General features: G+C 43.1%; 1 long non-coding RNA gene across 1 annotated transcript; it reads right to left on the minus strand.

Moving 5' to 3' along the window:
- Positions 1–7,870: 7,870 nt before the first annotated feature.
- Positions 7,871–13,097, minus strand: LOC116184000 (uncharacterized). The gene is made up of 3 exons (XR_004148720.2): positions 12,692–13,097; positions 9,881–9,989; positions 7,871–8,438 (listed from the first exon to the last, which is right to left on the minus strand). It is a non-coding gene; the product is annotated as an uncharacterized LOC116184000 (long non-coding RNA).
- Between the last annotated feature and the right edge of the window lie 4,474 nt (positions 13,098–17,571).

Consider the following 17,571-nt stretch of genomic DNA (forward strand, 5'->3'; position numbering starts at 1 on the left):
CTGGATGAGACCGCAGTGAGAATGGACTTTAATAATAAAGTGAAATTACAGGCAGATAGAGAAGATGCCACTGTGCATTTTTGTGCTATGCTTTCATCTGGGCAGGACTGAATATAACTCTGATTCCTATTCCTGACAGCCTGTTTGACATTTCTGTCTCCTGCAGCAGTTAGACTGGTCTGTACTCACACATTTGTGCAATAGCTACTGCTCAGTTTAAAAGGAAAGGAAAGAATAGACAGGAGTCCTTGATATGCATCTAAGCAATAGCTTCCTCTGGAAGGCAAGCCTCCCTGGCATAGGTCACTAGTCCACACTCAGTGTTGGCTCTTGTACATGAGCAGCATTTAAAATTTACACAGCTTTTCCTATGCCCTGAGCCAGCCAGTTTTCAATGACATTCATGCCTGCACCTTCTCTTTGGTAGGCAGTGGTTAACCCTTGTGACAGTCTCACAGTGCCACCTGCGCCACTGCCAGGAGCAGATCTGCTGACACTTCCCAGGGCAGAAGTCAGCCATGCATTCAGCTGTTTACTTTTTCCCTGTTGTTATGGTTTTAATTGCCATTAATGAGGCACATTTTTTTTTTTTCTCAAGGTTTTTTTCATGGGATTTGTTATGGTTTAGGGTACAGGGAGATGTTTTTTTACCCCTCTGCTCTACAACCATGTATGAATGGTGTGTGGGTATGTCCCATTTCTCCTGGAACCATCCAACTGAAGGGAACTGTCAGTACCTCTCTGGGCACTGCTGCCAGCTGGTAGTATATGGGCATATTTATCTTCATTTGATGCCATTTTCACCCTGCCCATCCTGTGGTTTTTGTTTGTTTCCTTGAGAAAAAGAGCCATCCCACAGTCTTGGAGGTTCTGCTGTTGCTGTTGTTTGGCAGTGTAAGGAGTTAGAAGGGTCTGCAGAAGAGCTTGTCAGAGGAGTTAAGCTAATGATCCCCTGGTAATGTCCCTGGCAATCTTGACTCAGTTTGGCAGAGGAAGCAATTTAGGGAGTGAACTGCTTATTACAATGACCTTTACTGCATGTGTGTATCAGTAATTGATACAGATTAGCCAGGAGTTAGTGTAGCATTTTATAATGGATTAATCCTGGAAAGCTGAATTATTTTTTTTTCTTGGGGGCAGCTCAGAACAAGTCTGTGGTTGCTGCAGGTTTCTGTGTTCTCTGTCCTCTGCAACATCCCCTTAGACCCACTCCTTGAGGGATCAGTGCATACACAATTTCTGCAGGAGACATGCACTGTGCAGTTGGAATGGTACCTTTTAGCAGAAAATGCCCTCTAAACAGAGGCATAAAGCATCCTAACTGCTTCAAGGGCAAAACAACTGTGTAGTTTAGAATAAAAGGGAATTTTAATTTCACTTCATTATATATTGCATGTGTAAGCACACCAGGACAGGCACACACACGTTGTCCAAGGGGCAACAGCAGCTCTCTCTGTAAGACTATTCCATTTATGAGTGCTGATGTTCCTAGGAGTGCATGCATGTACCAGCAGAGGGCATGCAGACTTCATTAAATGGGGACACGTGCTAATTAATAAATCTCAGAAACAGGTAGGAATCTACCTGCATCTGTGTCATTCCCAGACAAAGTGCTCATTCAGCTGTGCAGAAAGTGCCCATTCCAACAGACTGGCGTTATCTGAAACAGGCAGGAAGTGAGGGGGCATAAAGCATATGTTTGAAATTACATAATCCGTAGTCAAACTGTGATCATGTTTCATGTTCATGCTTAGTCAGACTGTGGCAGTGATTAGGGTTGACTAAACAGTTACTGTAGCTCCCATTTTTTCCATTGTGTGGCATCTGCTAGCTCTGTTCATCGTTAAAGTCTCAATCCAGGCAAGTGACACGGAGTGTGGATCAGCCATAATGAACTAGAGAAAGTCAGGGAGAGAGAGTCAGCAGTTTTTGTAATATATTAACACAGGATTATTGGGAAATGTGAATTTAAAAGGAAGGCTATCTGCATTTTAGAAACTGAATCAAAGCTAAACTGTACAGTAGACTCCTCTGTTCCATCCTGCCTATGCACTTGCAGTACATTCATAATCTTCATAAAGGAGAAAATGAATTGGTGAAATAGGCTGTTTTATGATAATATCCCATATGTTATCAGATTCATGCAGGCAGAATCACACTAATGAAGAGAAATTGCAGTTTATGTAGGGCTTGCAGGCCTCGCTGAGGCAGATTAACAGAGGCGAGGGCGAGAGGCAGCACAGAGCCTTGGCAGGCTGCCCGAGAGCTAATCAATGCAGATGGAGTCAAAGGGACTGCGAGCCTGATTCCCAACAGTTTCATCTGGGAGCAGGAATGACTGTATCCATCAGTGCTCCTTGATAAGACAGCCTTTAAGCTTGTGGTAAGAATGAGCCCATTTGGGGAGGCAGAGGCTGAGCAATACCAAAAGCGATGACTCCACATGCGGTGCAGGGGAGAGGTGGGTGTTTAATTTTAGCTGCTGACCTGATTTCATGCTGAATGACAAGTATCTATAGGAATCCTCAAGGGCCAATCAGTTGCTATGCTAGTGAAGCTTTTGGAGAAATGCATTTAATTTTATTCAAGTGATGCCTTTAAGGAAGCAATTATGATTTTAGCTCTCAGAAGTTCAGCCTCCTTCAGGTTGATTTCAGCTAGTGCTAAGCTGAACTTCTTTCATGTTTCATGTTGCTGAAACTGAAGTCAAACTCACTTGTTTATCTAACATGGCACATACTAATGATCTGAAATATCCCAGTTTTCCTGTGCTGTTCACTCTTTTTCACCAATGCACAAGCAAACTTGTTGCAGAATCAAAACAATTGATGTCCTGCCATTTGCATGCACATCCTGAAGTGATGCTTAGAAAATAAAGGAACAACAGGGCTTTAACATCAAGGAACTCCTTTGCAGTGTTCTTTGTGCCTTTGTGCTTGAGGAAAGTGCACTTGTGGTGACCCAGGAGAGGGCTTGCATTTTTCAAGAGGAAGACTGGCAAAGATCTTAGTCCACATATCATGAAAGTCCCTTGTCATAGAAGACACTCATGAAAAAATATGAGAGTTGGGCCCACACATCAGGCAGATGCTTCACTTTGCACTTGATAGAATCCTGGCCACTAGGAACATTAGTCACTTGGAGCCTTTCCCTTGGGGTAGTGTGTTTCTGATCAAAAATGAAGGCTGCAGTCACCATGAGCTTAGACTCAAATTGTTCAGTATCACTGAATATTTAAATATTAAGGCTTTTAATACTGTTAATAATGTAGTAGGAGCTCAGTTGTTATGTTCATACTCTGTTCTGCTGCTGTTACGGCTTATGTAGGTAAGGTATGGGTCCAGGTTTGGTTCATACCCATCTTTCCACAGTCATATTGATTGATTTGAAAGTTCCTGTTTGGAGATCACTTTGCATTATTCCCTCCCCAGTTTTGACTTCAGTGAAAAATGGCTGGGCCCAAATGCCAGGCTTTGTGGATGGGATTTGTTTGTTTTCTGTGGCTAGTTGCTGACTGGAACCTCATCTGCATGTTTGTGTTGGCTTTTTATTTTCACTTGTCTCTGAATCTGTCCAGTGATTAGTTTGTTGACAGATGGCTTTTCCCTTGAATAAGATACAGTGAGTAGATGTTCTGAATGTCCCAGAAGGGCTCTGGCATTTGTCCTCAGGACAATGAAAAACACCCAGGCATTTTCTGCCTTCTCTGAATTTGCCTTTCATTTGTGTATTGTATAGATTCCTCTAAAGATAAGGAAAGAAAAATGTTAAAATGTGGTTATGACAGGCAAAGTGACAGGTCAAAAAAGCCTTTTCCTCAGTATAAAGAAAAGGATTTTCTTGCAGTTTCTGTGTATTGCAGTTCACACTTCCTTGCTTTAGTGAATAAATATGGGGTTTACCAGTTTTTGAGGTAACATAGCTAAAAGAAGGATAGGTTTGATGCCACTTGCCTTGTTCCGACTGAGTTCCCATCCCTTGCACCCATGCAAATGGTTTGAAGCTCTGAGGTTACACAAGCAGTGCAGGCAGTGCAGTAGGAAGACATCAGGGTTTTCACATGGATATAGTGGGAGCTGTGGGACATTTCTTTGATGAGGTGCAGGGAGAAAAGAACTTAATCCAACTCTGTCTCCAGTTTGAGATTGGAGATGCAGAGTTGGCATTTAAGGGAGAGGAGGAGCCCTCTCCCTGTTGTCTCTATGTTGCCCAGGCTTGAAAAGGAACTGCTGAAATGCAATCACTGAAACACCCTGAAACCAGGCATCCTGTGATGCTGGGACTGGTCCTTTCTCCAAAAGGAAGAGGATCTCAAAATTATAATACTTTATATAATCTCTTGATCACAGCTTTCGTGAAACAAAAGCCTCCCAAGAGCATCCTTCCTTCAGCAGTTACAGATGCACTTGCTGAGCCCCTGTGCTGCTGCAGCTGGGTGCTAGGGACAAACTCACCCTTTTCCCCACGACAGGGATGTGCAGAAATCCACAAACCCAGCCTCTGATTTTTCTTTTCCCCTGCACCAAATTCTTCAGTTTTGTAGCATGTGAGTCAACTTGTAAAAATGACTCACGAGCTCATTCCAGTCTTCTGAATTGGGAGCCCAATTAAAATACTACTTGCAATGCATATATTGAAGAGAACGAAAAGTGTCTGTTCTGAGTGTCAGGCATTAGCACAGCATATCTGAAGGCCTGTCTTGAGCTAGTCTGATACTTGCCAGCAGGAAACATGGTGTATAATTAAGATTCAGCTAACAAAAAAATATTGAAAATCAACTCAGGTTTAAAAAAATCTAATTAAACTATAAATTGCATTAATTGTACATGCATAAAAGTTTATTAATTTCAAAATGCTGATTTATTTATATGCCTACAATGCCATTGTAGGATGGATGGAATGGTTTATGTCTAAGATGCTGAAAATGTGGTTTTCCTGCAGGGCTGCAACAGCTGGCAACGAGCTTCTCTGATTGCTGGTTTGACATCTGAGTAGGCATTGTCTGGGGTTTAACCTGGTGTTGTGTGGACAGGTGCTCTTAGAACTGCAGGGACAATTCTTCTCAATCTCCATCTTTGGCCTTCAGGGAGCCTTTACATCAGGGCCAGACAGTCTTTCTGACATTGCCACCTACGTACCAAAATCCTCTCTGGAAGCTGATCTCATGCAAGAATTGAGAGCAGCAGGACTGAGATCAAGTGCACAGCAGGCTGGAGTGTGACTCAGTGGGGTCAGGCCTGGCTTTCCTGGCACATTTTCTTTTTGGTGAGGTGAGGGCTTAGTCAGGCTGCACATTGACATAGTCCCAGCATCAACTTTATATTCTGAATGATGTCCAAAATTAGGCATCATCCACAGCAGCACCACCTCAGCAGTCATGTAGAGATCTCCACTGAGAGCATGGAGGTGAAAAACATTGCTGCAGCTCAGCCAAGGTGATGTGTGTGGTGTGCACACAAGGGCCTTTGACTAACACATAAATCTTATAAATCTGGCATATAAATCACAGCACTTCTACCTCCAGAATGTTTCTGTGGCATTCCTGTGGAATTTAAGGCAAGAAGGTGAGGACTGCTGCACAAGGCAAGAAATCACTTGAGAAAAAGATGTTTCAGAGTGTCATCTTTCCTTGGTGTTAGCTCCTCAATCCAGCCATGGTCCTCCTTTTCCCAGGCTGCTGTGTGACTGGGGCAGAAGAGGGCTTGTATCCAGGAGCAGCACTTGCCCCAGGTTTCCTCCCTGGTCCCATACCACCACTCTAATAATTAATGCCCCATTTCCAGGACAGTGGGTGTGAAATGGGAAGATCTGTAAGCCTGGTGGGACCATGTTACCAACTTATGGATGAGCTAAAAACCCCCCATATTCCATTACTGGCAAAAACAACCACCTTAAATGGGAAGTGTTTCATTAAACAGCTATTCTGGTTTAAGTTCTTATTAAAAGAAAACAATAACTAGTCACATGCTGTGGGAACTACATCCACAGGATTATATTTTTCTTCAAGTCTAGTAATTGTAAAGATGAAGAATGATCTTTGTTCTAGCAGAGTTCATGCAAATCAAATGTGCACATATTGTTGCCACTTATCAGTATGTAAATAACACATATGAATAATTGCCAGTAGGTGGTAGTGTGTATTTTTCAGATAAGTTTGTGACTTATTACTGCAAGTGTTTCATGATTGAGATGACTTAGAAAGATCCTGTCATCTTTAATGTATGATCTCAAACCATCATTGCTTTGAATTTAGTCCCTGGTTTCCCTGATTTGATAGTTCTGTTTCACAAACATCAGCCCATCTCAGAGAGACATATTTTGATTTTCCTTTTTACACTTATGGACAAACCTAACTGGAAACATTTTGAAAAGTGCCAATTAGTGTGAGCCCAGAGAATTCAAATGCATGTCTTCATCGGAATGATTGGATTGCTCTCTAGTATTTCATTTTAAGAGAAAAGCTTTTGATAAATAAATGCATTATTTTAGTGATTTATAATTTTAGAATTGCTCTTTCATAGAAGGTATCTTGAGAATTCCTGAAAGAGCTCACTGGAAAAGGAGCAGTTCAGTTACTGGACATCAGATTCTCTTCAGTGCCTCATGGTGCTTTGTAGGGAAAGGAAAGAAGTGACCATTTAGAAAAGATGAGGGGTTTTGTTGGAACCCATCACTTCCTTGTTGTCACTTCCTGTGTTATTCTTTGCTGAGAGCAAAATGCAAAATCAGTGCTGTTCTCCCAGTTCATCACACAGGGAGAGATGCCCACACTCCCTCTGTGAGTGTGTGCCTGGATTGACGCTCGTTCTTCCCCAGGTGAAGACCAGACCACTCCTGCAGCCTGTCTGCTCTCTTTCCCTGCCTTTGCAGAGCTCTGGGAAGGGACTGCTTTCTTGTTTGGCAGAAGAAGGGGATGCCAGTGGTAAAGATTCTTTCTGTGGTGTTGCCTGCCAGGAAGCAAGGCAGAGGTCGGGAAAGGCGCTATAAATATTTCTGCAGTAACTCAAAGGCAGTGAGTGTTTTGGTTGATTTGTTTTTCCTGGGGTGTGTGAGACTGCTCTCCTCTGTGCAGGTGTCTGATTCATGTGAGGCTTCCTTTTTCTTTCTTTTCCTACTTGTTTCCTGCCTCTGCAATTGTTGCTTGCACTTGCAGCACTTTTACTCAGCCCAGCAGTCCCAGAGAATGCAATTAGGTTATTTGTGCGAATGCTTTTCATCATGAATACGGTCTGCAGAGTCAGACCTTTTGCTTCTTCCTTCTGCTTCTAACCTGTCCCTCCCAAGTTTCCTTTCTCATTGTTTTTCCTTTCACTTATGTCTGCTTGCTGTTAGAGCAAGCTAGCAGAGAAGGAAGTGGGGGAGGGCTGTTTCTGCAGGGGTTTCAGTGCAAATAGCTGCATGGCTTATAATTTCTTGAGCAGATTAGGCTGTTCTTGGCATGCACTCAGGCTGAGAGAGAAACTGCTTATTGCCAGGTGAAGTTGCTGTGTTCGTGCCACCAGTGTCCACGAGCTGCACTGGCAGGAATTGCAGTGAATGTAAGGAATGGATCAGTACTGGGCCCTTCCCAGGAGCAGAACTGGTGATCCCAGAGGAGCTGTGCAGACGAGATCTGTGTCTGAGGTCACACAGATCCCCACTGAGCTTAGGGAGCTGTGGTTGTCCTGTGTGTAGAGGAAGGCTTGGGCATACTCATGGCCAAACCTCCAAATCAGAAAGCTTTCATCTCTAAATGAGTCCTGGTTCCACTTTATTGCAGCTTGTTTTATATTCACTTCTTTATGTTTTTTTTGGTTTGGGGTTTTTTTGTTTGTTTTGTTTTGTTTTGTTATTGTTGTTTTTGGGTTTTTTGGGGGTTTTTTTTGTCTCAAAGTAATGCTTATATCCAGTAATGAGAGAAAATGCAAAGTGATAGAAATAGGTGTTGGAGGTGATCACACAAGTTTACAGCCATGTACAAGCAGGACAGAGGTGAAATGTAGTTAACCTGTGCTGTTTGCCTTTGTGTGTTATCTCTCCTTAAGCTGCTCCCTTGAGATCTAAGTTGTCTGTGTAAAAGGTGGGATAAAATCTGATTGTGTGAAGAAATAATTTTTATTGACTGGAAGTGAATGATATCAAGTAAGCCATCCAAAGCTGGAGCCCATTTGGAAAATGCTGAGCTTAATATTTCTGTTCTGCTTTCAGTGGTTTCAATGGCAACTGCCAGAGGCAAACTCAAGTGAGAGATGTGCATACTACCCACATGTATGTCCTCCCTAGTTTATAAATATACCTGTGAGTATACTGATAACAGACAACAGATTAGTGAGAGTTGGTTTCAGGCTTGGAGATTGAGTTTCATGAGAAATGTAGATTGAAGGGAGGAAATCTCAGGGTCGGAAGCTGGTTGTATCATGTGGAAGGCAAGAAACCACAAACTCGGTAGTAGAGAAGCGCTGCAGAAACAAGAATAGAGATGTTAATTTAGCAACTGAAATCAGACATGCCAGAGAATTTTAAATTGTGTTTTATTTTTATAGAAACAAATAGTCCACCCTGGAGCAACAGGGTCTCTGAACCCCGAATAATTCTATTTCTTCTTACTGGTTGCACTGGTGACAGCACTATGTGTGGTGATAGGTCTCAAAACTCCTTTGAGTTTTCTATTTGGAATGAAGGAGAGGAGTGGAAGGCAGCTTTACCTGAGTGCACACAGTATGCAATCTATGAATGAATACAGAATGAGAGCTAGATGGGACATTGTTCCTAGAATAAGACCAATACATCCATGCTTTGGTACTCTAAAGAGATAATCTTTCTCAAACTACATGTAACAGGGGCTTGTGCTTAGAGCACATATCCCAAAATCACAAATTCCCCTGACTGTGGCTGAACTGTCTTTGTCCTGGTCTAGGCAGTCCCAGACTGGGCCCAATGCTAAGGATTTTCATCTGACTCTCAAAGTGCTTTCCCTCTGGTTCAGTTTTCCCTCTTGAGTTAACATGGTCTGAAAAAAAACAGAAAAAAAGACCTTGAGAATTGTTATTTCCATCTTCTTTTCAACATTTTCTTTCTGCTGGGAAGCAGGAAAAGCATGAAGGTGACACGCTTCAGTTCACACTCTCACTCCAGCTGCAAGAGCTGTAGAAGCTGGGGGCTTTGACAAGGCAGATGTGGGGAGGCTGGACTGGGACTTCTTCCATTACAACTTCCCACTACAGCTGTGGGGAAAATCCTGACTGGGGAGCCTTCAACACTGAATATGTGCAGGTCAGAAGGATGTGGACAAACCTCCAGCTCACTGGCTGGAAGAAGGAAAAATAGTTCTAGAAATCCTATCAACTTCCACCAGAGACCTTTGCTTCCTGGTGTAGGCAGTGCAAGTTAAAAGTACAATTGAGGGTTTGGGTTCTTTATCTAAAGTACAATTTTGACTGGGAATTACTAAAAGGCAGTAAAAATGGAAGCATTTTATGCTTTTTTCAGAGTCCCTTCTTGATGATTGTCATTTGAGGGATGAGAATGTCGAATTTGCCACGTTGCACAAAGTTATGGCAGCTGTTCCATATTGCTAGATTGGAAATTAAAATGGAGATCTATTCAAATTGTCTGACACTACCAGCAAGCTTTGAAGCAATGCTTTAAAACATAACAGAACTCTAATCTGGTCCTGAGGGGTAGTCAGTAACTTTAAAAGCAAATGTTTTTTTCCAAATGGCCTTTAACTACTTTGTGTCTTTTCCCTTTTTTTGCTAAATTCTGCTTTTCATTGCAACCATTTGATGAAGTGAACAGAATTTCTGAGAATGTCAAAGACCAAATCCTAAATGAGAACATTTCAGCAGGTCTAGTCTGTTATGATAATAAATATTTTCAGGAATGTTTAAGCTATGCTAACCTTTAAAAAAGAATGGATCACATTTCTATTTTCTTTCTTCATAAATGTCCGGTGCCTGAAACTTCTTAACAGTTTCTTCATCTAAAGATAAGACTGGGTTTATCTCTACCTGTAAAAGATAATGCAATCTCTTAATTTAGGAATTTCTAGAACCTTTGCCTGTCAACACACAATCAAATCTAGTTTTTGATCCTAGTGCTGCTGCTTTGGCAACACAAATTATATATAGACTAGAAAAACTCATAATATAGGAAATTGTTCTTTGAATCACGTCTAATTCCAGACCTGTGCTTCAGAACTCAGAATTATCCAGTTTGATTTGTTGTCACCATGAAATATTGGTTAAAAGCATTCATGTTTTTATCCAGTAATTCTTAATCCACAGAAAGAATGCACTGTTGACATCTGCAATTTTTTGTTTTCCTGAATATGCCAGTTCATCTCACTCATACTAAGCATTAATCACTAAATGTAGCATTTTGTTGTGTTCAGGAAATATTTGAGGAGGCTTTATAAAGGTAACCATTAAAGAAGAAACAAACAAGACCAAGTAGATTGTGTTGTTCCTTGTGGGTGAAATTCACCTGCCTAAAGATGAAATAAATATGTGACAGACTTGTGCTAAGGCACCTCCAATTCCACTGCTCCCTGTGTTCTGTTTTGCTTCCCACACATCCTGTAATGACGAAGGTACTCTGTTCTAAAATACCATTTGCATTTCCAGGGGGGCATACTGAAAGTATGAAGGGCACAGCAGACCCTGGAAAGAGCAGTGTGCTATTGATTAATCTGTCCTCTGGATGAACCCTGGTAAAAACCTGTGTTTCCAAAATTCTGAAATAATCTGCATACAAATAGTGGCAGGATGAGTTCTCTCTGGGATTGTACGACTACATAAATAAGCAGTTCTTCAGTGCAGCATGTGGTTTTCTAATTTCCAGTAAAATGGAATGAGTCACACATGACAACAGCATTGCCACTAACCAGTGTGGCATGGCATCTGAAAAAGATAGCACTGGAAGGGTGTGAACTGCAGAGCAGATGATGGGGCTTGAAACATCTTGTTTGCTTTGGCAGGGCAACCAAAATCCTGATGCTTTCCCACAATCTGCTCCAAGGATATAGGTTTTGCTGTGCTGTATCAGATTATTACCCTGGGAATTTGTGTGTCCTGACTTTGCCAATGGACAGCTCTTGATGCTTCAGATAAAGATAAATGCCCAGACTCCCCACGGGGGAATTACAAAGTTGGATGGTGTGTCTTCCAGTAGGATTTACATTACTGCAGATTATTATGGGAGGGTTTTTCACTGTGGTACCAAATATACTCAGGCAAAAAAAGGCCCAAGACAGCTCCCAAGTCCAGCCTCACATACCATGCATATTATTTATATGTAGGTACATGTGTTGGTATGGCCCTTAGGCTGAGTTCACTCCAGAGGGAGAGTTAGCCATAGTAATGTCTTAGCACAGGCCCAGGATTTTCCTCCTTATGTCTGGAGAGTTTCTGCTTGGCAGAAGAGCTGCAGAGGAGCAAAGCATCCCATGGCTGCTGCTGCCATTGGACCCTGAATCTGACAGGAGGTCATGCAGATTCTCAAAAGATGAAGGTCCAAATTAAAGAATTTGAAAGCAAAGCCCTTCCCTTTATTTCTGTGCCTCTAGAATTGGGGATCAAATCTTCTGGTGTTAATAAATTAGAAACTCAGAAAATTTACAGTTCAAAAGCAAGATGGAAATTACCTAGCACTTGGTCACTGTTACCGGGCATTAAAGTGGTCAACTTCGTAGTCATGAGTGACTTCTGCCTTTTTGAATCTATTATATCTAAAGTGGTGTCAGACACTTTTTCCTTTGAATGTTTCTCTGCAGGAATACTTGTTAAAGGAGGGATGGGAGGAGGATGCAAGTAATTATTTTGCTGCTCCTGACATATCCCCAAACACAGCCATATTTAGGCAGAGTTAATGGTGATGTTCTAGGTGCCCAACATTACATTTTCATTGGTTTATGCTGCCTCCTCCCTGTCAGTATTGTCCACATGAAGGGCTCAGGGAGTACAGTAGTTTAAGCTGCAGCTTAATTCCCTGTAGATGGAGATTTGCTGTGACAGAAATGCCTGCTGTCCTGGCAGTCTCTCACATCTGCTGGAGGCAAAGGAGTATGTCAGACAATAACTCGGCCAGCAGATGTGGTTCTGTAGGGACAGTAGTGTCTGTGGTACGAAAATTCCCTCCCAAAATACAGATCTGTGGGGACAGTAAGCGTCTGTGTCAGCGACAACTTTATAGCATCTGCTGGGACAGTAATGCCTGTGATACGTAAATGCATCTCTGCATCTGCTGGGTCAGTCAGAGAGAGATGTATTGTATATATCCAGTTTTACATGTGAAAATCTCCTTCTCTTCAGTTCGGGGGATTTGTCTGATTCCCTTTCCCACAGAGTTCATAAGAACGATTTTATGTAAGAAGAGCTGAAGGTATTTGTGAGTCTTTTGCACGTAGGACAGACATTGCCACATTTCAGCTGCCAAGAAATACTGCTACATTTTCTCCTACCATGGTATTAATCATTAATGGCTTTGTTCTCAATGAACAGCCTGAGTATCTTCAATGATGCTCTTGTGAGTGCTAATGCTTTGTGGTTGCAGTGAGAGCATCACATGAGAAATGTGTTTGTTCAGAGAGGAGGAGAAGCACCACAAACACAGCATTCTGACCCAGACCAGATTTCAAATATTTCTAAGGACAGGTACACACAGATAGAGATTTTTAATTTGGCCTCATCTCTAGGTTAAGCACTGGACCCACCTGAGGAAGGATTGCACTGGGGACAGTCAATTTTCCAGCAGCAGCAACTCCATTCAGATGTCAGGGTATTTTGCTACAACAAAGGCTGATGTTGACATTTTTTCTTGGATAGAGACAGATGCAAGAGCTTCTGCCTCAAGGTTATCCATTATACTGCATATTAACTAGATGTTTTAACACAGGGCTTCCTGCAGAGACAACAGTGAATGATGATTAATACTTATCAATTAAAATCTAATCTTTTTCCCATGTGTATTTATATGCTGAACTTCAACCTACAAGGCAATTCTGTGACAGGAATTAGATATTCTTTTGTTGGAGTGCACTGGAATTATGGTCAGGGATGTATTATTCACTCGTTTATTATGACTATTGTGTTTGTGCCTGGTTTTTGCCTAGGCATTGTATATAAACATAGCCTCTGTGAAAAGGAGTTTGTAAACAATTACCATTAAAGGGACAATTATTTTCTCTTTCTTCATGTAACAGCTCTGAGTAGGAGGTGAGGGATGGAGGACAGAGGAAGCAAAGGTTGTACATGTTTTATGACCATAATTATAGTTAACTATTTGAGAGATTAAAATTATATTAAATTTTAATTATAATTTACTATTTCAGATATTAGAACTTATTAAAAAAGACTCAAGGTTATGAGGTACCTCACTGATCTATGAGTTATCTAGCTCAGCTTAAACATACAGATATGAATCTTCTTTTTTGTTTTCTTTTTTCCTGTTTAAGGCAGCCCCGGTGGAACCGGCAGTGCCCACGAGTGCGGTCGGTGCCCCGCAGCGCCGAGCGCTGCAAAGGAAGAGCTCCGAGCCCTCCCCTGCCAGGCAGGGAAGGATGGACCCAAACACGTCGTGAGAGAGCAAAGCAGAGGCAGAAGGGATTTTCATTTCGAGCTCTGCTTGGCGCAGTTGTTAAACACCACTCAATTCAGATGCACCGTGCGATAACCCTGGTTCAGAGCGAGAGGCAGGGCAGAACAATAACTGAAGGAGGCCACTCACAGCCCTGGTGGAGTCTTAAAGTGGGCAGGTGATCTGGCTGGTTAGTTCTGATTTATTACAAAGGCATCTTTATGCTTTTTGAATTCCCTTCCATCACCCATGTTAAACAAACCTGCATTCTTATAAGGCACTTCATCCCCTCCATGCATGCACACGCTCATCACTCATGTCACACTACCAGCAAAGGCATAGAAGGAAGTGCAGTTATGTGATTCCTATTACAAAAATCTTTTTTGTTTTATTATACCAGAAACAAGCACTTTAGTAAAGCTGCTAGGAACTGATTCAGGTTTACAGTACTGTATCAACATTTTCACAGACTGATGGTGACTTTTTCTGGTTTGCAGCAAAATTGCTTTTCGCAGCTTGTCCCAGAAGATCTTTGTTTTAAAAAAAAATATTTTGCAAGTGAATTTTGTAGCAGGGAGAGGTGTGGAATTATGGGAATGAAAGTGCATGTGGAAACATCATCTTCCCATTTTGTATTTTTTGATGTGACATTCCTTATCACAAGGGAAAAAGGCACTTCTGCAGCTCCCCTGTCCCTGAGTCTCCTACCAGCTCAGAGAGGCACAACAAAGCCACTCACTACTCAATCTCCATTTCATTTCTTGTCGCTTATTAACACAACCATACTGTTTTGAGAGCTCGGCCCATCCCTTAGTAAAAGCGTTCAAAGTGGATGGGACAAGTGGTGAAAAAATGATAAACATTTTCAGCTGAAATTGGTCAGATTATGGATGAGTTGTTTATAAACATCTCATCTAGAACTGTCAAGAGGTGGAGCTGACATCATTGAAAGATGATAAATTCTGACACAGTGCTCTGAGATTTCACTGCCACCGAATGTAGGTTAATATGGGATTCAATAGGAAATCTGGCTTGTGTATTGCTGCATATTACAGGAAACGAAGGAACTTGTCATTTGTCTGCAGATTGCTAATTGCACATGCAAAAGGTTAATTTGGGTAAGTTATCACAGTAATCACATGCACTGCCTCAGATTAAACCATACCCCTACACTAACTGATGAGCTGGCCTGTGGGATTTGGGACATTATTTTGTAATATTATGGCAAATAAGAATTTTGAGTAAATGCTGTAAGAGTGGGCAGCAGTGTCATTAAGTGCAAAAAACCCCGGAGTTACAAGTCTCTGTTATGAAATAGTTTCCCTTAACCCTTAATTTAATTATTCCCTGAGATGCATGTAATTTATTCTTTGTGATAATTGAAAACAGAAGACTCATCTATTCTAAATGAAAATTATATCCTATTCTTATTATTGTTAATACTTTGTATTTAGATGAGTATTTAAAGGGCTGAGATGAATTCACGACCTCTTCATGCTAGGTGCTGTATATATACACACAGTAAGCTCACTGCCCCAAAGACCTTACACTTTAATTAAATAAAGGTTGGAGGAAGGAAGTTTTATTACTTCTGTCACAAATGGGAAATGATAACAGAGAGAAACTAAAAGGACTGAGAATTACACTCCTCCTGCAACGAGTCCTGTATTTGCCTGTAATATATCCTCCCTTCCTGCTTTTGTTAAGTTGCTGTAAATTGCTAGGTAGATGGTTGGTCTCTCCCCCAGAGATGGAGTTTAATTCTGTGCATGTTTCAAGGTTTTATGGAACGAAAGGCGTTCTGTAGATAGATAACACTTTAATTTAGACCTGATTAAGTTATTGTGAAGCAATATTTAGTGGAGGGAGTAGATTTGTACGAATCTGGTTGCTTGTTGCCATATGAACATACTGCTGCATGGCTGCTGTGCTCCCCGCGGGCTGCGCTCTTGGTGCATGGGGGTTTTAAGGTACACCAGTATAACTTTTTAATTGTTATTATTCCCTCTAGTTTGCTCTTAAATGTCTTCCAAAATAGTAAAAAAGTAATAGTGCTTGAGATGTTGGAGCATTCCACAGGATTCATGGGGCTCTTGGAACACCAGTGCAGGCTTAGTCTCCCAGAAATGGATCTTCTTCTCCCCCTACTCCCTGTAAGTACCGTGCTCATTCTGAAATGCATTTTAAACATTTTTAATTGGAGATTCTAGCTTTGCATTAAAAATAAAGCCAGCTCTGCCTGGAATCTTGCTTTGGGAAATTTTCCTATAGAGGAACATAAACCTGAAGATAACTTGTTTCCCTTTTTCTGCTTGTTCAGAACAGTACAGTGATCTGTTTAAGCAGATCGGGTGGGAAGGGGAAGGAATAAAAAAATTGACAAGTCAGGTGAAGAAACAAAACAAAAACAGGTAAAATCCAAGCACAACCCAACAACTCTCTTCATATCTTTGCATTTCAGTATTTATGACTCTCACTGTTGGACTCCAACAACACTAATTCCCTACACTGATGTGTCTTTCCTTCATCTCATCTCATCTCTGTTCTGTCTTGCCCCTGTCTGGTAAATCAGTACAGTGATGTTCTGTCTCACAGATTTTAGACTCATTGAATTAAAAAGATTGCAAAGAATCAAAGTTTTAAAAAATTATTTTATTTAATAACAAAGAGTATTATTTTGTTGTTGTAAGCTTATGGATCCTTAAGCACTTACAAGTGACCTCTTGTTTACCCTATGGAAACCAGCATTGCTGCCTATGGAAGTAGAACAAGTGATCTTTTAAATAAGAAACTTCAGTTTCCTTAGTTGATGGGACATGCTCAGCACTTAGGAAAGCACATCACCAGTGTGTACCCTTGCTAGAAAACAATCCACTGGAGCTTTGTTATACAACATTCAAACATCCTGGTGAAGTGACAGTAATTTGCAATAAGCACTGCATGTAAACAATTACCTGTGACTTGTTACACTTGTTTGTACAGACAGCTGGCTAAACAGATCTGGGTGCACTTGTAAACGTCTGTCCCTGTCACACCTGATACTGGAGAACAATTGTTTATTATATGATTACTCTGAAAAAATCACAGTCTTGTACCTGACAGCTGGCAAGGACTGAGGACGGATGCTTATAGAGGCACAGAAAAGAGCCAGAGAAAACAAATGTGATGGTGGCGTTTTTATGACAAAAGTTTTTATGACAAAAGTGAGGGCACTTTCATGTCTAATCCTCCCATCAAGGGAGGTCCTTGTCACAGAGTACTTGACAAAAAAACCCACTTTTGCTGGCTGAAGGGTCCTGTGGTGGTAGAGGTGAAAGAAAGTCATTTGGTCATACAAGGTCCAAGGCAGAAGCGGAGGCGATTTATTTTCAGTGCTTTAGCCGGGCGCTGTAAGGCGCTGGTGACACTCCGGCGGAGCAGCCGCGCGGGAGGCGCTCCCGCCCTGCGGAACGCGGGCAGCCGCGGCCGGGGCGTCCCGGCGCTCGGGCCCGGCCGGCTCCGGCCCGGGACACGGCTGCGCTCGAACCACGGCCGGCACCCGCACCGGGCGGGGCCGCGGCTCCCGCCGCCTGTGACCCCGCGCCCGCCGGGGCTGCAGCGCCGCAGGGCGGGCCGGGAGGCGCCTCCGCCGCCGCAGCACGGGCTGGGGGCCGCGGGGCCGGCCCGGGCGGGGCGGGCCGAGGCCCGGGCGGGGCGGGGCGGGCCGAGGCCCGGGCGGGGCGCGCTGAGGGCCGGTCCCGCCCCGTTCCGCCCCGGCCGCGGCCCCGCGCGGGCGCACTGCGCGCGCCGGGGGAGGGAGGGGCGCGCAGGCGCGGGGCGCGCGCCGGGCGGGGCCGCGCGGGAGCCGGCGGGGGGTTCCGCGCGCCCGCGGCCGCCGCCCGCGGGGCCGGTGAAGGGGCGGCGGCGCTGCCGGCGCGGGGCCGCGGCCGGTGCGGGGGCGGTGCCGGGGGCTCTGCGGCGCTGCCGCTCCCGACGGCGCACAAAGGGCACCCCCGCGCACCCCGAAGCAACACCCTC

Source organism: Lonchura striata, chromosome 11 (genome assembly GCF_046129695.1).
Source record: "Lonchura striata isolate bLonStr1 chromosome 11, bLonStr1.mat, whole genome shotgun sequence".
Taxonomy (NCBI): domain Eukaryota; kingdom Metazoa; phylum Chordata; class Aves; order Passeriformes; family Estrildidae; genus Lonchura; species Lonchura striata.